Raw genomic sequence first — 25,170 nt, 5'->3', positions numbered from 1 at the left:
AAGCAGTCTGTTCCAACACTTCAATTCACTGTGCGAAGTGAATGGAGTGTTTCTTCACTTTCTAAATGCTGTCCTGTCAGAGAAAATCACTTTCCTTTGATAGTCCCTTAAGCTACTTACAAGCTTTCACAAAAAACTCACATCCGTTTCTCTGAAAGAGAAGCAGTCTGTTCCAACACTTCAATTCACTGTGCGAAGTGAATGGAGTGTTGCTTCACTTTCTAAATGCTGTCCTGTCAGAGAAAATCACTTTCCTTTAAAAGTGCCTTAAGCTACTTACAAGCTTTCACAAAAAACTCACATCCGTTTCTCTGAAAGAGAAGCAGTCTGTTCCAACACTTCAATTCACTGTGCCAAGTGAATGGAGTGTTGCTTCTCTTTCTAAATGCTGTCCTGTCAGAGAAAATCACTTTCTTTTGAAAGTGCCTTAAGCTACTTACAAGCATTGAACAGAAATTCACATGCGTTTCTCTGAAAGAGAAGCAGTCTGTTCCAACACTTCAATTCACTGTGCGAAGTGAATGGAGTGTTACTTCACTTTCTAAATGCTGTCCTTTCAGAGAAAATCACTTTCCTTTGAAAGTGCCTTAAGCTACTTACAAGCTTTCACAAAAAACTCACATGCGTTTCTCTGAAAGAGAAGCAGTCTGTTCCAACACTTCAATTCACTGTGCGAAGTGAATGGAGTGTTGCTTCACTTTCTAAATGCTGTCCTTTCAGAGAAAATCACTTTCCTTTGAAAGGGCCTTAAGCTACTTACAAGCATTGAACAGAAATTCACATGCGTTTCTCTGAAAGAGAAGCAGTCTGTTCCAACACTTCAATTCACTGTGCGAAGTGAATGGAGTGTTGCTTCACTTTCTAAATGCTGTCCTTTCAGAGAAAATCACTTTCCTTTGAAAGTGCCTTAAGCTACTTACAAGCATTCAACAGAAATTCACATGCGTTTCTCTGAAAGAGAAGCAGTCTGTTCCAACACTTCAATTCACTGTGCGAAGTGAATGGAGTGTTGCTTCACTTTCTAAATGCTGTCCTTTCAGAGAAAATCACTTTCCTTTGAAAGTGCCTTAAGCTACTTACAAGCATTCAACAGAAATTCACATGCGTTTCTCTGAAAGAGAAGCAGTCTGTTCCAACACTTCAATTCACTGTGCGAAGTGAATGGAGTGTTGCTTCACTTTCTAAATGCTGTCCTTTCAGAGAAAATCACTTTCCTTTGAAAGTGCTTTAAGCTACTTATAAGCATTCAACAGAAATCGACATGAGTTTCTCTGAAAGAGAAGCAGTCTGTTCCAACACTTCAATTCAAAGTGCGAAGTGAATGGAATATTGCTTCACTCTCTAAATGCTGTCCTTTCAGAGAAAATAACTTTCCTTTGAAAGTGCCTTAAGCTACTTACAAGCATTCAACAGAAATTCACATGCGTTTCTCTGAAAGAGAAGCAGTCTGTTCCAACACTTCAATTCACTGTGCGAAGTGAATGGAGTGTTGCTTCACTTTCTAAATGCTGTCCTGTCAGAGAAAATCACTTTCCTTTGAAAGTGCCTTAAGCTACTTACAAGCTTTCAGAAAAAACTCACATCCGTTTCTCTGAAAGAGAAGCAGTCTCTTCCAACACTTCAATTCACTGTGCGAAGTGAATGGAGTGTTGCTTCACTTTCTAAATGCTGTCCTTTCAGAGAAAATCACTTTCCTTTGAAAGTGCCTTAAGCTACTTACAAGCTTTCACAAAAAACTCACATCCGTTTCTCTGAAAGAGAAGCAGTCTGTTCCAACACTTCAATTCACTGTGCGAAGTGAATGGAGTGTTGCTTCTCTTTCTAAATGCTGTCCTGTCAGAGAAAATCACTTTCCTTTGAAAGTGCCTTAAGCTACTTACAAGCATTGAACAGAAATTCACATGCGTTTCTCTGAAAGAGAAGCAGTCTGTTCCAACACTTCAATTCACTGTGCGAAGTGAATGGAGTGTTGCTTCACTTTCTAAATGCTGTCCTTTCAGAGAAAATCACTTTCCTTTGAAAGCGCCTTAAGCTACTTACAAGCTTTCACAAAAAACTCACATGCGTTTCTCTGAAAGAGAAGCAGTCTGTTCCAACAGTTCAATTCACTGTGCGAAGTGATTGGAGTGTTGCTTCACTTTCTACATGCTATCCTTTCAGAGAAAATCACTTTCCTTTGAAAGTGCCTTAAGCTACTTACAAGCATTCAACAGAAATTCACATGCGTTTCTCTGAAAGAGAAGCGGTCTGTTCCAACACTTAAATTCACGGTGCGAAGTGAATGGAGTGTTGCTTCACTTTCTACATGCTGTCCTTTCAGAGAAAATCACTTTCCTTTGAAAGTGCCTTAAGCTACTTACAAGCTTTCACAAAAAACTCACATCCGTTTCTCTGAAAGAGAAGCAGTCTGTTCCAACACTTCAATTCACTGTGCGAAGTGAATGGAGTGTTGCTTCACTTTCTAAATGCTGTCCTTTCAGAGAAAATCACTTTCCTTTGAAAGTGCCTTAAGCTACTTACAAGCTTTCACAAAAAACTCACATGCGTTTCTCTGAAAGAGAAGCAGTCTGTTCCAACACTTCAATTCACTGTGCGAAGTGAATGGAGTGTTGCTTCACTTTCTAAATGCTGTCCTTTCAGAGAAAATCACTTTCCTTTGAAAGTGCCTTAAGCTACTTACAAGCTTTCACAAAAAACTCACATGCGTTTCTCTGAAAGAGAAGCAGTCTGTTCCAACACTTCAATTCACTGTACGAAGTGAATGGAGTGTTGCTTCACTTTCTAAATGCTGTCCTGTCAGAGAAAATCACTTTCCTTTAAAAGTGCCTTAAGCTACTTACAAGCTTTCACAAAAAACTCACATCCGTTTCTCTGAAAGAGAAGCAGTCTGTTCCAACACTTCAATTCACTGTGCGAAGTGAATGGAGTGTTGCTTCTCTTTCTAAATGCTGTCCTGTCAGAGAAAATCACTTTCCTTTGAAAGTGCCTTAAGCTACTTACAAGCATTGAACAGAAATTCACATGCGTTTCTCTGAAAGAGAAGCAGTCTGTTCCAACACTTCAATTCACTGTGCGAAGTGAATGGAGTGTTGCTTCACTTTCTAAATGCTGTCCTTTCAGAGAAAATCACTTTCCTTTGAAAGTGCCTTAAGCTACTTACAAGCATTGAACAGAAATTCACATGCGTTTCTCTGAAAGAGAAGCAGTCTGTTCCAACACTTCAATTCACTGTGCGAAGTGAATGGAGTGTTGCTTCACTTTCTAAATGCTGTCCTGTCGGAGAAAATCACTTTCCTTTGAAAGGGCCTTAAGCTACTTACAAGCTTTCACAAAAAACTCACATCCGTTTCTCTGAAAGAGAAGCAGTCTGTTCCAACACTTCAATTCACTGTGCGAAGTGAATGGAGTGTTGCTTCACTTTCTAAATGCTGTCCTTTCAGAGAAAATCACTTTCCTTTGAAAGTGCCTTAAGCTACTTACAAGCATTCAACAGAAATTCACATGCGTTTCTCTGAAAGAGAAGCAGTCTGTTCCAACACTTCAATTCACTGTGCGAAGTGAATGGAGTGTTGCTTCACTTTCTAAATGCTGTCCTTTCAGAGAAAATCACTTTCCTTTGAAAGTGCCTTAAGCTACTTATAAGCAATCAACAGAAATCGACATGCGTTTCTCTGAAAGAGAAGCAGTCTGTTCCAACACTTCAATTCACTGTGCGAAGTGAATGGAATATTGCTTCACTCTCTAAATGCTGTCCTTTCAGAGAAAATCACTTTCCTTTGAAAGTGCCTTAAGCTACTTACAAGCATTCAACAGAAATTCACATGCGTTTCTCTGAAAGAGAAGCAGTCTGTTCCAACACTTCAATTCACTGTGCGAAGTGAATGGAGTGTTGCTTCACTTTCTACATGCTGTCCTTTCAGAGAAAATCACTTTCCTTTGAAAGTGCCTTAAGCTACTTACAAGCTTTCACAAAAAACTCACATCCGTTTCTCTGAAAGAGAAGCAGTCTGTTCCAACACTTCAATTCACTGTGCGAAGTGAATGGAGTGTTGCTTCACTTTCTAAATGCTGTCCTGTCAGAGAAAATCACTTTCCTTTGATAGTCCCTTAAGCTACTTACAAGCTTTCACAAAAAACTCACATCCGTTTCTCTGAAAGAGAAGCAGTCTGTTCCAACACTTCAATTCACTGTGCGAAGTGAATGGAGTGTTGCTTCACTTTCTAAATGCTGTCCTGTCAGAGAAAATCACTTTCCCTTAAAAGTGCCTTAAGCTACTTACAAGCTTTCACAAAAAACTCACATCCGTTTCTCTGAAAGAGAAGCAGTCTGTTCCAACACTTCAATTCACTGTGCCAAGTGAATGGAGTGTTGCTTCTCTTTCTAAATGCTGTCTTGTAAGAGAAAATCACTTTCTTTTGAAAGTGCCTTAAGCTACTTACAAGCATTGAACAGAAATTCACATGCGTTTCTCTGAAAGAGAAGCAGTCTGTTCCAACACTTCAATTCACTGTGCGAAGTGAATGGAGTGTTACTTCACTTTCTAAATGCTGTCCTTTCAGAGAAAATCACTTTCCTTTGAAAGTGCCTTAAGCTACTTACAAGCTTTCACAAAAAACTCACATGCGTTTCTCTGAAAGAGAAGCAGTCTGTTCCAACACTTCAATTCACTGTGCGAAGTGAATGGAGTGTTGCTTCACTTTCTAAATGCTGTCCTTTCAGAGAAAATCACTTTCCTTTGAAAGGGCCTTAAGCTACTTACAAGCATTGAACAGAAATTCACATGCGTTTCTCTGAAAGAGAAGCAGTCTGTTCCAACACTTCAATTCACTGTGCGAAGTGAATGGAGTGTTGCTTCACTTTATAAATGCTGTCCTTTCAGAGAAAATCACTTTCCTTTGAAAGTGCCTTAAGCTACTTACAAGCATTCAACAGAAATTCACATGCGTTTCTCTGAAAGAGAAGCAGTCTGTTCCAACACTTCAATTCACTGTGCGAAGTGAATGGAGTGTTGCTTCACTTTCTAAATGCTGTCCTTTCAGAGAAAATCACTTTCCTTTGAAAGTGCCTTAAGCTACTTACAAGCATTCAACAGAAATTCACATGCGTTTCTCTGAAAGAGAAGCAGTCTGTTCCAACACTTCAATTCACTGTGCGAAGTGAATGGAGTGTTGCTTCACTTTCTACATGCTGTCCTTTCAGAGAAAATCACTTTCTTTGAAAGTGCCTTAAGCTACTTACATGCTTTCACAAAAAACATCCGTTTCTCTGAAAGAAAAGCAGTCTGTTCCAACACTTCAATTCACTGTGCGAAGTGAATGGAGTGTTTCTTCACTTTCTAAATGCTGTCCTGTCAGAGAAAATCACTTTCCTTTGATAGTCCCTTAAGCTACTTACAAGCTTTCACAAAAAACTCACATCCGTTTCTCTGAAAGAGAAGCAGTCTGTTCCAACACTTCAATTCACTGTGCGAAGTGAATGGAGTGTTTCTTCACTTTCTAAATGCTGTCCTGTCAGAGAAAATCACTTTCCTTTGAAAGTGCCTTAAGCTACTTACATGCTTTCACAAAAAACTCACATCCGTTTCTCTGAAAGAGAAGCAGTCTCTTCCAACACTTCAATTCACTGTGCGAAGTGAATGGAGTGTTGCTTCACTTTCTAAATGCTGTCCTGTCAGAGAAAATCTCTTTCCTTTGAAAGTGGCTTAAGCTACTTACAAGCTTTCACAAAAAACTCACATGCGTTTCCCTGAAAGAGAAGCAGTCTGTTCCAACACTTCAATTCACTGTGCGAAGTGAATGGAGTGTTGCTTCACTTTCTAAATGCTGTCCTTTCAGAGAAAATCACTTTCCTTTGAAAGTGCCTTAAGCTACTTACAAGCATTGAACAGAAATTCACATGCGTTTCTCTGAAAGAGAAGCAGTCTGTTCCAACACTTCAATTCACTGTGCGAAGTGAATGGAGTGTTGCTTCACTTTCTAAATGCTGTCCTTTCAGAGAAAATCACTTTCCTTTGAAAGTGCCTTAAGCTACTTACAAGCATTCAACAGAAATTCACATGCGTTTCTCTGAAAGAAAAGCAGTCTGTTCCAACACTTCAATTCACTGTGCGAAGTGAATGGAGTGTTGCTTCACTTTCTAAATGCTGTCCTTTCAGAGAAAATCACTTTCCTTTGAAAGTGCCTTAAGCTACTTATAAGCATTCAACAGAAATCGACATGCGTTTCTCTGAAAGAGAAGCAGTCTGTTCCAACACTTCAATTCACTGTGCGAAGTGAATGGATTATTGCTTCACTCTCTAAATGCTGTCCTTTCAGAGAAAATCACTTTCCTTTGAAAGTGCCTTAAGCTACTTACAAGCATTCAACAGAAATTCACATGCGTTTCTCTGAAAGAGAAGCAGTCTGTTCCAACACTTCAATTCACTGTGCGAAGTGAATGGAGTGTTGCTTCACTTTCTACATGCTGTCCTTTCAGAGAAAATCACTTTTCTTTGAAAGTGCCTTAAGCTACTTACAAGCTTTGACAAAAAACTCACATCCGTTTCTCTGAAAGAGAAGCAGTCTGTTCCAACACTTCAATTCACTGTGCGAAGTGAATGGAGTGTTTCTTCACTTTCTAAATGCTGTCCTGTCAGAGAAAATCACTTTCCTTTGATAGTCCCTTAAGCTACTTACAAGCTTTCACAAAAAACTCACATCCGTTTCTCTGAAAGAGAAGCAGTCTGTTCCAACACTTCAATTCACTGTGCGAAGTGAATGGAGTGTTGCTTCACTTTCTAAATGCTGTCCTGTCAGAGAAAATCACTTTCCTTTAAAAGTGCCTTAAGCTACTTACAAGCTTTCACAAAAAACTCACATCCGTTTCTCTGAAAGAGAAGCAGTCTGTTCCAACACTTCAATTCACTGTGCCAAGTGAATGGAGTGTTGCTTCTCTTTCTAAATGCTGTCCTGTCAGAGAAAATCACTTTCTTTTGAAAGTGCCTTAAGCTACTTACAAGCATTGAACAGAAATTCACATGCGTTTCTCTGAAAGAGAAGCAGTCTGTTCCAACACTTCAATTCACTGTGCGAAGTGAATGGAGTGTTACTTCACTTTCTAAATGCTGTCCTTTCAGAGAAAATCACTTTCCTTTGAAAGTGCCTTAAGCTACTTACAAGCTTTCACAAAAAACTCACATGCGTTTCTCTGAAAGAGAAGCAGTCTGTTCCAACACTTCAATTCACTGTGCGAAGTGAATGGAGTGTTGCTTCACTTTCTAAATGCTGTCCTTTCAGAGAAAATCACTTTCCTTTGAAAGGGCCTTAAGCTACTTACAAGCATTGAACAGAAATTCACATGCGTTTCTCTGAAAGAGAAGCAGTCTGTTCCAACACTTCAATTCACTGTGCGAAGTGAATGGAGTGTTGCTTCACTTTCTAAATGCTGTCCTTTCAGAGAAAATCACTTTCCTTTGAAAGTGCCTTAAGCTACTTACAAGCATTCAACAGAAATTCACATGCGTTTCTCTGAAAGAGAAGCAGTCTGTTCCAACACTTCAATTCACTGTGCGAAGTGAATGGAGTGTTGCTTCACTTTCTAAATGCTGTCCTTTCAGAGAAAATCACTTTCCTTTGAAAGTGCCTTAAGCTACTTACAAGCATTCAACAGAAATTCACATGCGTTTCTCTGAAAGAGAAGCAGTCTGTTCCAACACTTCAATTCACTGTGCGAAGTGAATGGAGTGTTGCTTCACTTTCTAAATGCTGTCCTTTCAGAGAAAATCACTTTCCTTTGAAAGTGCTTTAAGCTACTTATAAGCATTCAACAGAAATCGACATGAGTTTCTCTGAAAGAGAAGCAGTCTGTTCCAACACTTCAATTCAAAGTGCGAAGTGAATGGAATATTGCTTCACTCTCTAAATGCTGTCCTTTCAGAGAAAATAACTTTCCTTTGAAAGTGCCTTAAGCTACTTACAAGCATTCAACAGAAATTCACATGCGTTTCTCTGAAAGAGAAGCAGTCTGTTCCAACACTTCAATTCACTGTGCGAAGTGAATGGAGTGTTGCTTCACTTTCTAAATGCTGTCCTGTCAGAGAAAATCACTTTCCTTTGAAAGTGCCTTAAGCTACTTACAAGCTTTCAGAAAAAACTCACATCCGTTTCTCTGAAAGAGAAGCAGTCTCTTCCAACACTTCAATTCACTGTGCGAAGTGAATGGAGTGTTGCTTCACTTTCTAAATGCTGTCCTTTCAGAGAAAATCACTTTCCTTTGAAAGTGCCTTAAGCTACTTACAAGCTTTCACAAAAAACTCACATCCGTTTCTCTGAAAGAGAAGCAGTCTGTTCCAACACTTCAATTCACTGTGCGAAGTGAATGGAGTGTTGCTTCTCTTTCTAAATGCTGTCCTGTCAGAGAAAATCACTTTCCTTTGAAAGTGCCTTAAGCTACTTACAAGCATTGAACAGAAATTCACATGCGTTTCTCTGAAAGAGAAGCAGTCTGTTCCAACACTTCAATTCACTGTGCGAAGTGAATGGAGTGTTGCTTCACTTTCTAAATGCTGTCCTTTCAGAGAAAATCACTTTCCTTTGAAAGCGCCTTAAGCTACTTACAAGCTTTCACAAAAAACTCACATGCGTTTCTCTGAAAGAGAAGCAGTCTGTTCCAACAGTTCAATTCACTGTGCGAAGTGATTGGAGTGTTGCTTCACTTTCTACATGCTATCCTTTCAGAGAAAATCACTTTCCTTTGAAAGTGCCTTAAGCTACTTACAAGCATTCAACAGAAATTCACATGCGTTTCTCTGAAAGAGAAGCGGTCTGTTCCAACACTTAAATTCACGGTGCGAAGTGAATGGAGTGTTGCTTCACTTTCTACATGCTGTCCTTTCAGAGAAAATCACTTTCCTTTGAAAGTGCCTTAAGCTACTTACAAGCTTTCACAAAAAACTCACATCCGTTTCTCTGAAAGAGAAGCAGTCTGTTCCAACACTTCAATTCACTGTGCGAAGTGAATGGAGTGTTGCTTCACTTTCTAAATGCTGTCCTTTCAGAGAAAATCACTTTCCTTTGAAAGTGCCTTAAGCTACTTACAAGCTTTCACAAAAAACTCACATGCGTTTCTCTGAAAGAGAAGCAGTCTGTTCCAACACTTCAATTCACTGTGCGAAGTGAATGGAGTGTTGCTTCACTTTCTAAATGCTGTCCTTTCAGAGAAAATCACTTTCCTTTGAAAGTGCCTTAAGCTACTTACAAGCTTTCACAAAAAACTCACATGCGTTTCTCTGAAAGAGAAGCAGTCTGTTCCAACACTTCAATTCACTGTACGAAGTGAATGGAGTGTTGCTTCACTTTCTAAATGCTGTCCTGTCAGAGAAAATCACTTTCCTTTAAAAGTGCCTTAAGCTACTTACAAGCTTTCACAAAAAACTCACATCCGTTTCTCTGAAAGAGAAGCAGTCTGTTCCAACACTTCAATTCACTGTGCGAAGTGAATGGAGTGTTGCTTCTCTTTCTAAATGCTGTCCTGTCAGAGAAAATCACTTTCCTTTGAAAGTGCCTTAAGCTACTTACAAGCATTGAACAGAAATTCACATGCGTTTCTCTGAAAGAGAAGCAGTCTGTTCCAACACTTCAATTCACTGTGCGAAGTGAATGGAGTGTTGCTTCACTTTCTAAATGCTGTCCTTTCAGAGAAAATCACTTTCCTTTGAAAGTGCCTTAAGCTACTTACAAGCATTGAACAGAAATTCACATGCGTTTCTCTGAAAGAGAAGCAGTCTGTTCCAACACTTCAATTCACTGTGCGAAGTGAATGGAGTGTTGCTTCACTTTCTAAATGCTGTCCTGTCGGAGAAAATCACTTTCCTTTGAAAGGGCCTTAAGCTACTTACAAGCTTTCACAAAAAACTCACATCCGTTTCTCTGAAAGAGAAGCAGTCTGTTCCAACACTTCAATTCACTGTGCGAAGTGAATGGAGTGTTGCTTCACTTTCTAAATGCTGTCCTTTCAGAGAAAATCACTTTCCTTTGAAAGTGCCTTAAGCTACTTACAAGCATTCAACAGAAATTCACATGCGTTTCTCTGAAAGAGAAGCAGTCTGTTCCAACACTTCAATTCACTGTGCGAAGTGAATGGAGTGTTGCTTCACTTTCTAAATGCTGTCCTTTCAGAGAAAATCACTTTCCTTTGAAAGTGCCTTAAGCTACTTATAAGCAATCAACAGAAATCGACATGCGTTTCTCTGAAAGAGAAGCAGTCTGTTCCAACACTTCAATTCACTGTGCGAAGTGAATGGAATATTGCTTCACTCTCTAAATGCTGTCCTTTCAGAGAAAATCACTTTCCTTTGAAAGTGCCTTAAGCTACTTACAAGCATTCAACAGAAATTCACATGCGTTTCTCTGAAAGAGAAGCAGTCTGTTCCAACACTTCAATTCACTGTGCGAAGTGAATGGAGTGTTGCTTCACTTTCTACATGCTGTCCTTTCAGAGAAAATCACTTTCCTTTGAAAGTGCCTTAAGCTACTTACAAGCTTTCACAAAAAACTCACATCCGTTTCTCTGAAAGAGAAGCAGTCTGTTCCAACACTTCAATTCACTGTGCGAAGTGAATGGAGTGTTGCTTCACTTTCTAAATGCTGTCCTGTCAGAGAAAATCACTTTCCTTTGATAGTCCCTTAAGCTACTTACAAGCTTTCACAAAAAACTCACATCCGTTTCTCTGAAAGAGAAGCAGTCTGTTCCAACACTTCAATTCACTGTGCGAAGTGAATGGAGTGTTGCTTCACTTTCTAAATGCTGTCCTGTCAGAGAAAATCACTTTCCCTTAAAAGTGCCTTAAGCTACTTACAAGCTTTCACAAAAAACTCACATCCGTTTCTCTGAAAGAGAAGCAGTCTGTTCCAACACTTCAATTCACTGTGCCAAGTGAATGGAGTGTTGCTTCTCTTTCTAAATGCTGTCTTGTAAGAGAAAATCACTTTCTTTTGAAAGTGCCTTAAGCTACTTACAAGCATTGAACAGAAATTCACATGCGTTTCTCTGAAAGAGAAGCAGTCTGTTCCAACACTTCAATTCACTGTGCGAAGTGAATGGAGTGTTACTTCACTTTCTAAATGCTGTCCTTTCAGAGAAAATCACTTTCCTTTGAAAGTGCCTTAAGCTACTTACAAGCTTTCACAAAAAACTCACATGCGTTTCTCTGAAAGAGAAGCAGTCTGTTCCAACACTTCAATTCACTGTGCGAAGTGAATGGAGTGTTGCTTCACTTTCTAAATGCTGTCCTTTCAGAGAAAATCACTTTCCTTTGAAAGGGCCTTAAGCTACTTACAAGCATTGAACAGAAATTCACATGCGTTTCTCTGAAAGAGAAGCAGTCTGTTCCAACACTTCAATTCACTGTGCGAAGTGAATGGAGTGTTGCTTCACTTTATAAATGCTGTCCTTTCAGAGAAAATCACTTTCCTTTGAAAGTGCCTTAAGCTACTTACAAGCATTCAACAGAAATTCACATGCGTTTCTCTGAAAGAGAAGCAGTCTGTTCCAACACTTCAATTCACTGTGCGAAGTGAATGGAGTGTTGCTTCACTTTCTAAATGCTGTCCTTTCAGAGAAAATCACTTTCCTTTGAAAGTGCCTTAAGCTACTTACAAGCATTCAACAGAAATTCACATGCGTTTCTCTGAAAGAGAAGCAGTCTGTTCCAACACTTCAATTCACTGTGCGAAGTGAATGGAGTGTTGCTTCACTTTCTACATGCTGTCCTTTCAGAGAAAATCACTTTCTTTGAAAGTGCCTTAAGCTACTTACATGCTTTCACAAAAAACATCCGTTTCTCTGAAAGAAAAGCAGTCTGTTCCAACACTTCAATTCACTGTGCGAAGTGAATGGAGTGTTTCTTCACTTTCTAAATGCTGTCCTGTCAGAGAAAATCACTTTCCTTTGATAGTCCCTTAAGCTACTTACAAGCTTTCACAAAAAACTCACATCCGTTTCTCTGAAAGAGAAGCAGTCTGTTCCAACACTTCAATTCACTGTGCGAAGTGAATGGAGTGTTGCTTCACTTTCTAAATGCTGTCCTTTCAGAGAAAATCACTTTCCTTTGAAAGTGCCTTAAGCTACTTACAAGCTTTCACAAAAAACTCACATGCGTTTCCCTGAAAGAGAAGCAGTCTGTTCCAACACTTCAATTCACTGTGCGAAGTGAATGGAGTCTTGCTTCACTTTCTAAATGCTGTCCTTTCAGAGAAAATCACTTTCCTTTGAAAGTGCCTTAAGCTACTTACAAGCATTGAACAGAAATTCACATGCGTTTCTCTGAAAGAGAAGCAGTCTGTTCCAACACTTCAATTCACTGTGCGAAGTGAATGGAGTGTTGCTTCACTTTCTAAATGCTGTCCTTTCAGAGAAAATCACTTTCCTTTGAAAGTGCCTTAAGCTACTTACAAGCATTCAACAGAAATTCACATGCGTTTCTCTGAAAGAGAAGCAGTCTGTTCCAACACTTCAATTCACTGTGCGAAGTGAATGGAGTGTTGCTTCACTTTCTAAATGCTGTCCTTTCAGAGAAAATCACATTCCTTTGAAAGTGCTTTAAGCTACTTATAAGCATTCAACAGAAATCGACATGAGTTTCTCTGAAAGAGAAGCAGTCTGTTCCAACATTTCAATTCACTGTGCGAAGTGAATGGAGTGTTGCTTCACTTTCTACATGCTGTCCTTTCAGAGAAAATCACTTTCCTTTGAAAGTGCCTTAAGCTACTTACATGCTTTCACAAAAAACTCACATCCGTTTCTCTGAAAGAGAAGCAGTCTCTTCCAACACTTCAATTCACTGTGCGAAGTGAATGGAGTGTTGCTTCACTTTCTAAATGCTGTCCTGTCAGAGAAAATCTCTTTCCTTTGAAAGTGGCTTAAGCTACTTACAAGCTTTCACAAAAAACTCACATGCGTTTCCCTGAAAGAGAAGCAGTCTGTTCCAACACTTCAATTCACTGTGCGAAGTGAATGGAGTGTTGCTTCACTTTCTAAATGCTGTCCTTTCATAGAAAATCACTTTCCTTTGAAAGTGCCTTAAGCTACTTACAAGCATTGAACAGAAATTCACATGCGTTTCTCTGAAAGAGAAGCAGTCTGTTCCAACACTTCAATTCATTGTGCGAAGTGAATGGAGTGTTGCTTCACTTTCTAAATGCTGTCCTTTCAGAGAAAATCACTTTCCTTTGAAAGTGCCTTAAGCTACTTACAAGCATTCAACAGAAATTCACATGCGTTTCTCTGAAAGAGAAGCAGTCTGTTCCAACACTTCAATTCACTGTGCGAAGTGAATGGAGTGTTGCTTCACTTTCTAAATGCTGTCCTTTCAGAGAAAATCACTTTCCTTTGAAAGTGCCTTAAGCTACTTATAAGCATTCAACAGAAATCGACATGCGTTTCTCTGAAAGAGAAGCAGTCTGTTCCAACACTTCAATTCACTGTGCGAAGTGAATGGAATATTGCTTCACTCTCTAAATGCTGTCCTTTCAGAGAAAATCACTTTCCTTTGAAAGTGCCTTAAGCTACTTACAAGCATTCAACAGAAATTCACATGCGTTTCTCTGAAAGAGAAGCAGTCTGTTCCAACACTTCAATTCACTGTGCGAAGTGAATGGAGTGTTGCTTCACTTTCTACATGCTGTCCTTTCAGAGAAAATCACTTTCCTTTGAAAGTGCCTTAAGCTACTTACAAGCTTTCACAAAAAACTCACATCCGTTTCTCTGAAAGAGAAGCAATCTGTTCCAACACTTCAATTCACTGTGCGAAGTGAATGGAGTGTTTCTTCACTTTCTAAATGCTGTCCTGTCAGAGAAAATCACTTTCCTTTGATAGTCCCTTAAGCTACTTACAAGCTTTCACAAAAAACTCACATGCGTTTCTCTGAAAGAGAAGCAGTCTGTTCCAACACTTCAATTCACTGTGCGAAGTGAATGGAGTGTTGCTTCACTTTCTAAATGCTGTCCTGTCAGAGAAAATCACTTTCCTTTAAAAGTGCCTTAAGCTACTTACAAGCTTTCACAAAAAACTCACATGCGTTTCTCTGAAAGAGAAGCAGTCTGTTCCAACACTTCAATTCACTGTGCCAAGTGAATGGAGTGTTGCTTCTCTTTCTAAATGCTGTCCTGTCAGAGAAAATCACTTTCTTTTCAAAGTGCCTTAAGCTACTTACAAGCATTGAACAGAAATTCACATGCGTTTCTCTGAAAGAGAAGCAGTCTGTTCCAACACTTCAATTCACTGTGCGAAGTGAATGGAGTGTTACTTCACTTTCTGAATGCTGTCCTTTCAGAGAAAATCACTTTCCTTTGAAAGTGCCTTAAGCTACTTACAAGCTTTCACAAAAAACTCACATGCGTTTCTCTGAAAGAGAAGCAGTCTGTTCCAACACTTCAATTCACTGTGCGAAGTGAATGGAGTGTTGCTTCACTTTCTAAATGCTGTCCTTTCAGAGAAAATCACTTTCCTTTGAAAGGGCCTTAAGCTACTTACAAGCATTGAACAGAAATTCACATGCGTTTCTCTGAAAGAGAAGCAGTCTGTTCCAACACTTCAATTCACTGTGCGAAGTGAATGGAGTGTTGCTTCACTTTCTAAATGCTGTCCTTTCAGAGAAAATCACTTTCCTTTGAAAGTGCCTTAAGCTACTTACAAGCATTCAACAGAAATTCACATGTGTTTCTCTGAAAAAGAAGCAGTCTGTTCCAACACTTTAATTCACTGTGCGAAGTGAATGGAGTGTGTCTTCACTTTCACAAAAAACTCACATCCGTTTCTCTGAAAGAGAAGCAGTCTCTTCCAACACTTCAATTCACTGTGCGAAGTGAATGGAGTGTTGCTTCACTTTCTAAATGCTGTCCTTTCAGAGAAAATAACTTTCCTTTGAAAGTGCCTTAAGCTACTTACAAGCTTTCACAGAAAACTCACATCCGTTTCTCTGAAAGAGAAGCAGTCTGTTCCAACACTTCAATTCACTGTGCGAAGTGAATGGAGTGTTGCTTCTCTTTCTAAATGCTGTCCTGTCAGAGAAAATCACTTTCCTTTGAAAGTGCCTTAAGCTACTTACAAGCATTGAACAGAAATTCACATGCGTTTCTCTGAAAGAGAAGCAGTCTGTTCCAACACTTCAATTCACTGTGCGAAGTGAATGGAGTGTTGCTTCACTTTCTAAATGCTGTCCTTTCAGAGAAAATCACTTTCCTTTGAAAGTGCCTTAAGCTACTTACAAGCATTCAACAGAAATTCACATGCGTTTCTCTGAAAGAGAAGCAGTCTGTTCCAACACTTCAATTCACTGTGCGAAGTGAATGGAGTGTTGCTTCACTTTCTAAATGCTGTCCTTTCAGAGAAAATCACTTTCCTTTGAAAGTGCCTTAAGCTACTTATAAGCATTCAACAGAAATCGACATGCGTTTCTCTGAAAGAGAAGCAGTCTGTTCCAACACTTCAATTCACTGTGCGAAGTGAATGGAATATTGCTTCACTCTCTAAATGCTGTCCTTTCAGAGAAAATCACTTTCCTTTGAAAGTGCCTTAAGCTACTTACAAGCATTCAACAGAAATTCACATGCGTTTCTCTGAAAGAGAAGCAGTCTGTTCCAACACTTCAATTCACTGTGCGAAGTGAATGGAGTGTTGCTTCACTTTCTACATGCTGTCCTTTCAGAGAAAATCACTTTCCTTTGAAAGTGCCTTAAGCTACTTACAAGCTTTCACAAAAAACTCACATCCGTTTCTCTGAAAGAGAAGCAGTCTGTTCCAACACTTCAATTCACTGTGCGAAGTGAATGGAGTGTTTCTTCACTTTCTAAATGCTGTCCTGTCAGAGAAAATCACTTTCCTTTGATAGTCCCTTAAGCTACTTACAAGCTTTCACAAAAAACTCACATCCGTTTCTCTGAAAGAGAAGCAGTCTGTTCCAACACTTCAATTCACTGTGCGAAGTGAATGGAGTGTTGCTTCACTTTCTAAATGCTGTCCTTTCAGAGAAAATCACTTTCCTTTGAAAGGGCCTTAAGCTACTTACAAGCATTGAACAGAAATTCACATGCGTTTCTCTGAAAGAGAAGCAGTCTGTTCCAACACTTCAATTCACTGTGCGAAGTGAATGGAGTGTTGCTTCACTTTCTAAATGCTGTCCTTTCAGAGAAAATCACTTTCCTTTGAAAGTGCCTTAAGCTACTTACAAGCATTCAACAGAAATTCACATGCGTTTCTCTGAAAGAGAAGCAGTCTGTTCCAACACTTTAATTCACTGTGCGAAGTGAATGGAGTGTGTCTTCACTTTCACAAAAAACTCACATCCGTTTCTCTGAAAGAGAAGCAGTCTCTTCCAACACTTCAATTCACTGTGCGAAGTGAATGGAGTGTTGCTTCACTTTCTAAATGCTGTCCTTTCAGAGAAAATAACTTTCCTTTGAAAGTGCCTTAAGCTACTTACAAGCTTTCACAGAAAACTCACATCCGTTTCTCTGAAAGAGAAGCAGTCTGTTCCAACACTTCAATTCACTGTGCGAAGTGAATGGAGTGTTGCTTCTCTTTCTAAATGCTGTCCTGTCAGAGAAAATCACTTTCCTTTGAAAGTGCCTTAAGCTACTTACAAGCATTGAACAGAAATTCACATGCGTTTCTCTGAAAGAGAAGCAGTCTGTTCCAACACTTCAATTCACTGTGCGAAGTGAATGGAGTGTTTCTTCACTTTCTAAATGCTGTCCTTTCAGAGAAAATCACTTTCCTTTGAAAGGGCCTTAAGCTACTTACAAGCATTGAACAGAAATTCATATGCGTTTCTCTGAAAGAGAAGCAGTCTGTTCCAACACTTCAATTCACTGTGCGAAGTGAATGGAGTGTTGCTTCACTTTCTAAATGCTGTCCTTTCAGAGAAAATCACTTTCCTTTGAAAGTGCCTTAAGCTACTTACAAGCATTCAACAGAAATTCACATGCGTTTCTCTGAAAGAGAAGCAGTCTGTTCCAACACTTCAATTCACTGTGCGAAGTGAATGGAGTGTTGCTTCACTTTCTAAATGCTCTCCTTTCAGAGAAAATCACTTTCCTTTGAAAGTGCCTTAAGCTACTTATAAGCATTCAACAGAAATCGACATGCGTTTCTCTGAAAGAGAAGCAGTCTGTTCCAACACTTCAATTCACTGTGCGAAGTGAATGGAATATTGCTTCACTCTCTAAATGCTGTCCTTTCAGAGAAAATCACTTTCCTTTGAAAGTGCCTTAAGCTACTTACAAGCATTCAACAGAAATTCACATGCGTTTCTCTGAAAGAGAAGCAGTCTGTTCCAACACTTCAATTCACTGTGCGAAGTGAATGGAGTGTTGCTTCACTTTCTACATGCTGTCCTTTCAGAGAAAATCACTTTCCTTTGAAAGTGCCTTAAGCTACTTACAAGCTTTCACAAAAAACTCACATCCGTTTCTCTGAAAGAGAAGCAGTCTGTTCCAACACTTCAATTCACTGTGCGAAGTGAATGGAGTGTTTCTTCACTTTCTAAATGCTGTCCTGTCAGAGAAAATCACTTTCCTTTGATAGTCCCTTAAGCTACTTACAAGCTTTCACAAAAAACTCACATCCGTTTCTCTGAAAGAGAAGCAGTCTGTTCCAACACTTCAATTCACTGTGCGAAGTGAATGGAGTGTTGCTTCACTTTCTAAATGCTGTCCTTTCAGAGAAAATCACTTTCCTTTGAAAGTGCCTTAAGCTACTTACAAGCTTTCACAAAAAACTCACATGCGTTTCTCTGAAAGAGAAGCAGTCTGTTCCAACACTTCAATTCACTGTGCGAAGTGAATGGAGTGTTGCTTCACTTTCTAAATGCTGTCCTTTCAGAGAAAATCACTTTCCTTTGAAAGTGCCTTAAGCTACTTACAAGCTTTCACAAAAAACTCACATGCGTTTCTCTGAAAGAGAAGCAGTCTGTTCCAACACTTCAATTCACTGTACGAAGTGAATGGAGTGTTGCTTCACTTTCTAAATGCTGTCCTGTCAGAGAAAATCACTTTCCTTTAAAAGTGCCTTAAGCTACTTACAAGCTTTCACAAAAAACTCACATCCGTTTCTCTGAAAGAGAAGCAGTCTGTTCCAACACTTCAATTCACTGTGCGAAGTGAATGGAGTGTTGCTTCTCTTTCTAAATGCTGTCCTGTCAGAGAAAATCACTTTCCTTTGAAAGTGCCTTAAGCTACTTACAAGCATTGAACAGAAATTCACATGCGTTTCTCTGAAAGAGAAGCAGTCTGTTCCAACACTTCAATTCACTGTGCGAAGTGAATGGAGTGTTGCTTCACTTTCTAAATGCTGTCCTTTCAGAGAAAATCACTTTCCTTTGAAAGGGCCTTAAGCTACTTACAAGCATTGAACAGAAATTCACATGCGTTTCTCTGAAAGAGAAGCAGTCTGTTCCAACACTTCAATTCACTGTGCGAAGTGAATGGAGTGTTGCTTCACTTTCTAAATGCTGTCCTGTCGGAGAAAATCACTTTCCTTTGAAAGTGCCTTAAGCTACTTACAAGCTTTCACAAAAAACTCACATCCGTTTCTCTGAAAGAGAAGCAGTCTGTTCCAACACTTCAATTCACTGTGCGAAGTGAATGGAGTGTTGCTTCACTTTCTAAATGCTGTCCTTTCAGAGAAAATCACTTTCCTTTGAAAGTGCCTTAAGCTACTTACAAGCATTGAACAGAAATTCACATGCGTTTCTCTGAAAGAGAAGCAGTCTGTTCCAACACTTCAATTCACTGTGCGAAGTGAATGGAGTGTTGCTTCACTTTCTAAATGCTGTCCTTTCAGAGAAAATCACTTTCCTTTGAAAGTGCCTTAAGCTACTTACAAGCTTTCACAAAAAACTCACATGCGTTTCTCTGAAAGGGAAGCAGTCTGTTCCAACACTTCAATTCACTGTGCGAAGTGAATGGAGTGTTGCTTCACTTTCTACATGCTGTCCTTTCAGAGAAAATCACTTTCCTTTGAAAGTGCCTTAAGCTACTTACAAGCATTCAACAGAAATTCACATGCGTTTCTCTGAAAGAGAAGCAGTCTGTTCCAACACTTCAATTCACTGTGCGAAGTGAATGGAGTGTTGCTTCACTTTCTAAATGCTGTCCTTTCAGAGAAAATCACTTTCCTTTGAAAGTGCCTTAAGCTACTTACAAGCATTCAACAGAAATTCACATGCGTTTCTCTGAAAGAGAAGCAGTCTGTTCCAACACTTCAATTCACTGTGCGAAGTGAATGGAGTGTTGCTTCACTTTCTACATGCTGTCCTTTCAGAGAAAATCACATTCCTTTGAAAGTGCCTTAAGATACTTGCAAGCTTTCACAAAAAACTCACATCCGTTTCTCTGAAAGAGAAGCAGTCTGTTCCAACACTTCAATTCACTGTGCGAAGTGAATGGAGTGTTGCTTCACTTTCTAAATGCTGTCCTTTCAGAGAAAATCACTTTCCTTTGAAAGTGCCTTAAGCTACTTACAAGCTTTCACAAAAAACTCACATGCGTTTCCCTGAAAGAGAAGCAGTCTGTTCCAACACTTCAATTCACTGTGCGAAGTGAATGGAGTGTTGCTTCACTTTCTAAAGCTGTCCTTTCAGAGAAAATCACTTTCCTTTGAAAGTGCCTTAAGCTACTTACAAGCATTGAACAGAAATTCACATGCGTTTCTCTGAAAGAGAAGCAGTCTGTTCCAACACTTCAATTCACTGTGCGAAGTGAATGGAGTGTTGCTTCACTTTCTAAATGCTGTCCTTTCAGAGAAAATCACTTTCCTTTGAAAGGGCCTTAAGCTACTTACAAGCATTGAACAGAAATTCATATGCGTTTCTCTGAAAGAGAAGCAGTCTGTTCCAACACTTCAATTCACTGTGCGAAGTGAATGGAGTGTTGCTTCACTTTCTAAATGCTGTCCTTTCAGAGAAAATCACTTTCCTTTGAAAGTGCCTTAAGCTACTTACAAGCATTCAACAGAAATTCACATGCGTTTCTCTGAAAGAGAAGCAGTCTGTTCCAACACTTCAATTCACTGTGCGAAGTGAATGGAGTGTTGCTTCACTTTCTAAATGCTGTCCTTTCAGAGAAAATCACTTTCCTTTGAAAGTGCCTTAAGCTACTTATAAGCATTCAACAGAAATCGACATGCGTTTCTCTGAAAGAGAAGCAGTCTGTTCCAACACTTCAATTCACTGTGCGAAGTGAATGGAATATTGCTTCACTCTCTAAATGCTGTCCTTTCAGAGAAAATCACTTTCCTTTGAAAGTGCCTTAAGCTACTTACAAGCATTCAACAGAAATTCACATGCGTTTCTCTGAAAGAGAAGCAGTCTGTTCCAACACTTCAATTCACTGTGCGAAGTGAATGGAGTGTTGCTTCACTTTCTACATGCTGTCCTTTCAGAGAAAATCACTTTCCTTTGAAAGTGCCTTAAGCTACTTACAAGCTTTCACAAAAAACTCACATCCGTTTCTCTGAAAGAGAAGCAGTCTGTTCCAACACTTCAATTCACTGTGCGAAGTGAATGGAGTGTTTCTTCACTTTCTAAATGCTGTCCTGTCAGAGAAAATCACTTTCCTTTGATAGTCCCTTAAGCTACTTACAAGCTTTCACAAAAAACTCACATCCGTTTCTCTGAAAGAGAAGCAGTCTGTTCCAACACTTCAATTCACTGTGCGAAGTGAATGGAGTGTTGCTTCACTTTCTAAATGCTGTCCTTTCAGAGAAAATCACTTTCCTTTGAAAGTGCCTTAAGCTACTTACAAGCTTTCACAAAAAACTCACATGCGTTTCTCTGAAAGAGAAGCAGTCTGTTCCAACACTTCAATTCACTGTGCGAAGTGAATGGAGTGTTGCTTCACTTTCTAAATGCTGTCCTTTCAGAGAAAATCACTTTCCTTTGAAAGTGCCTTAAGCTACTTACAAGCTTTCACAAAAAACTCACATGCGTTTCTCTGAAAGAGAAGCAGTCTGTTCCAACACTTCAATTCACTGTACGAAGTGAATGGAGTGTTGCTTCACTTTCTAAATGCTGTCCTGTCAGAGAAAATCACTTTCCTTTAAAAGTGCCTTAAGCTACTTACAAGCTTTCACAAAAAACTCACATCCGTTTCTCTGAAAGAGAAGCAGTCTGTTCCAACACTTCAATTCACTGTGCGAAGTGAATGGAGTGTTGCTTCTCTTTCTAAATGCTGTCCTGTCAGAGAAAATCACTTTCCTTTGAAAGTGCCTTAAGCTACTTACAAGCATTGAACAGAAATTCACATGCGTTTCTCTGAAAGAGAAGCAGTCTGTTCCAACACTTCAATTCACTGTGCGAAGTGAATGGAGTGTTGCTTCACTTTCTAAATGCTGTCCTTTCAGAGAAAATCACTTTCCTTTGAAAGGGCCTTAAGCTACTTACAAGCATTGAACAGAAATTCACATGCGTTTCTCTGAAAGAGAAGCAGTCTGTTCCAACACTTCAATTCACTGTGCGAAGTGAATGGAGTGTTGCTTCACTTTCTAAATGCTGTCCTGTCGGAGAAAATCACTTTCCTTTGAAAGTGCCTTAAGCTACTTACAAGCTTTCACAAAAAACTCACATCCGTTTCTCTGAAAGAGAAGCAGTCTGTTCCAACACTTCAATTCACTGTGCGAAGTGAATGGAGTGTTGCTTCACTTTCTAAATGCTGTCCTTTCAGAGAAAATCACTTTCCTTTGAAAGTGCCTTAAGCTACTTACAAGCATTGAACAGAAATTCACATGCGTTTCTCTGAAAGAGAAGCAGTCTGTTCCAACACTTCAATTCACTGTGCGAAGTGAATGGAGTGTTGCTTCACTTTCTAAATGCTGTCCTTTCAGAGAAAATCACTTTCCTTTGAAAGTGCCTTAAGCTACTTACAAGCTTTCACAAAAAACTCACATGCGTTTCTCTGAAAGGGAAGCAGTCTGTTCCAACACTTCAATTCACTGTGCGAAGTGAATGGAGTGTTGCTTCACTTTCTACATGCTGTCCTTTCAGAGAAAATCACTTTCCTTTGAAAGTGCCTTAAGCTACTTACAAGCATTCAACAGAAATTCACATGCGTTTCTCTGAAAGAGAAGCAGTCTGTTCCAACACTTCAATTCACTGTGCGAAGTGAATGGAGTGTTGCTTCACTTTCTAAATGCTGTCCTTTCAGAGAAAATCACTTTCCTTTGAAAGTGCCTTAAGCTACTTACAAGCATTCAACAGAAATTCACATGCGTTTCTCTGAAAGAGAAGCAGTCTGTTCCAACACTTCAATTCACTGTGCGAAGTGAATGGAGTGTTGCTTCACTTTCTACATGCTGTCCTTTCAGAGAAAATCACATTCCTTTGAAAGTGCCTTAAGATACTTGCAAGCTTTCACAAAAAACTCACATCCGTTTCTCTGAAAGAGAAGCAGTCTGTTCCAACACTTCAATTCACTGTGCGAAGTGAATGGAGTGTTGCTTCACTTTCTAAATGCTGTCCTTTCAGAGAAAATCACTTTCCTTTGAAAGTGCCTTAAGCTACTTACAAGCTTTCACAAAAAACTCACATGCGTTTCCCTGAAAGAGAAGCAGTCTGTTCCAACACTTCAATTCACTGTGCGAAGTGAATGGAGTGTTGCTTCACTTTCTAAAGCTGTCCTTTCAGAGAAAATCACTTTCCTTTGAAAGTGCCTTAAGCTACTTACAAGCATTGAACAGAAATTCACATGCGTTTCTCTGAAAGAGAAGCAGTCTGTTCCAACACTTCAATTCACTGTGCGAAGTGAATGGAGTGTTGCTTCACTTTCTAAATGCTGTCCTGTCAGAGAAAATCACTTTCCTTTGAAAGTGGCTTAAGCTACTTACAAGCTTTCACAAAAAACTCACATGCGTTTCCCTGAAAGAGAAGCAGTCTGTTCCAACACTTCAATTCACTGTGCGAAGTGAATGGAGTGTTGCTTCACTTTCTAAATGCTGTCCTTTCAGAGAAAATCACTTTCCTTTGAAAGTGCCTTAAGCTACTTACAAGCATTGAACAGAAATTCACATGCGTTTCTCTGAAAGAGAAGCAGTCTGTTCCAACACTTCAATTCACTGTGCGAAGTGAATGGAGTGTTGCTTCACTTTCTAAATGCTGTCCTTTCAGAGAAAATCACTTTCATTTGAAAGTGCCTTAAGCTACTTACAAGCATTCAACAGAAATTCACATGCGTTTCTCTGAAAGAGAAGCAGTCTGTTCCAACACTTCAATTCACTGTGCGAAGTGAATGGAGTGTTGCTTCACTTTCTAAATGCTGTCCTTTCAGAGAAAATCACTTTCCTTTGAAAGTGCCTTAAGCTACTTATAAGCATTCAACAGAAATCGACATGCGTTTCTCTGAAAGAGAAGCAGTCTGTTCCAACACTTCAATTCACTGTGCGAAGTGAATGGAATATTGCTTCACTCTCTAAATGCTGACCTTTCAGAGAAAATCACTTTCCTTTGAAAGTGCCTTAAGCTACTTACAAGCATTCAACAGAAATTCACATGCGTTTCTCTGAAAGAGAAGCAGTCTGTTCCAACACTTCAATTCACTGTGCGAAGTGAATGGAGTGTTGCTTCACTTTCTACATGCTGTCCTTTCAGAGAAAATCACTTTCCTTTGATAGTCCCTTAAGCTACTTACAAGCTTTCACAAAAAACTCACATCCGTTTCTCTGAAAGAGAAGCAGTCTGTTCCAACACTTCAATTCACTGTGCGAAGTGAATGGAGTGTTTCTTCACTTTCTAAATGCTGTCCTGTCAGAGAAAATCACTTTCCTTTGATAGTCCCTTAAGCTACTTACAAGCTTTCACAAAAAACTCACATCCGTTTCTCTGAAAGAGAAGCAGTCTGTTCCAACACTTCAATTCACTGTGCCAAGTGAATGGAGTGTTGCTTCTCTTTCTAAATGCTGTCCTGTCAGAGAAAATCACTTTCCTTTGAAAGTGCCTTAAGCTACTTACAAGCATTGAACAGAAATTCACATGCGTTTCTCTGAAAGAGAAGCAGTCTGTTCCAACACTTCAATTCACTGTGCGAAGTGAATGGAGTGTTGCTTCACTTTCTAAATGCTGTCCTTTCAGAGAAAATCACTTTCCTTTGAAAGTGCCTTAAGCTACTTATAAGCATTCAACAGAAATCGACATGCGTTTCTCTGAAAGAGAAGCAGTCTGTTCCAACACTTCAATTCACTGTGCGAAGTGAATGGAATATTGCTTCACTCTCTAAATGCTGTCCTTTCAGAGAAAATCACTTTCCTTTGAAAGTGCCTTAAGCTACTTACATGCTTTCACAAAAAACTCACATCCGTTTCTCTGAAAGAGAAGCAGTCTGTTCCAACACTTCAATTCACTGTGCGAAGTGAATGGAGTGTTGCTTCTCTTTCTAAATGCTGTCCTGTCAGAGAAAATCACTTTCCTTTGAAAGTGCCTTAAGCTACTTACAAGCATTGAACAGAAATTCACATGCGTTTCTCTGAAAGAGAAGCAGTCTGTTCCAACACTTCAATTCACTGTGCGAAGTGAATGGAGTGTTGCTTCACTTTCTAAATGCTGTCCTTTCAGAGAAAATCACTTTCCTTTGAAAGTGCCTTAAGCTACTTACAAGCTTTCACAAAAAACTCACATGCGTTTCTCTGAAAGAGAAGCAGTCTGTTCCAACAGTTCAATTCACTGTGCGAAGTGAATGGAGTGTTGCTTCACTTTCTACATGCTATCCTTTCAGAGAAAATCACTTTCCTTTGAAAGTGCCTTAAGCTACTTACAAGCATTCAACAGAAATTCACATGCGTTTCTCTGAAAGAGAAGCGGTCTGTTCCAACACTTAAATTCACGGTGCGAAGTGAATGGAGTGTTGCTTCACTTTCTACATGCTGTCCTTTCAGAGAAAATCACTTTCCTTTGAAAGTGCCTTAAGCTACTTACAAGCTTTCACAAAAAACTCACATCCGTTTCTCTGAAAGAGAAGCAGTCTGTTCCAACACTTCAATTCACTGTGCGAAGTGAATGGAGTGTTGCTTCACTTTCTAAATGCTGTCCTTTCAGAGAAAATCACTTTCCTTTTAAAGTGCCTTAAGCTACTTACAAGCTTTCACAAAAAACTCACATGCGTTTCTCTGAAAGAGAAGCAGTCTGTTCCAACACTTCAATTCACTGTGC

This window comes from Myodes glareolus, chromosome 15 (genome assembly GCF_982192425.1).
Source record: "Myodes glareolus chromosome 15, mMyoGla1.1, whole genome shotgun sequence".
NCBI classification, from domain to species: Eukaryota; Metazoa; Chordata; class Mammalia; order Rodentia; family Cricetidae; genus Myodes; species Myodes glareolus.
The sequence above is the reverse complement of the archived record's forward strand: the minus strand, read 5'-3'. Positions refer to the sequence as shown.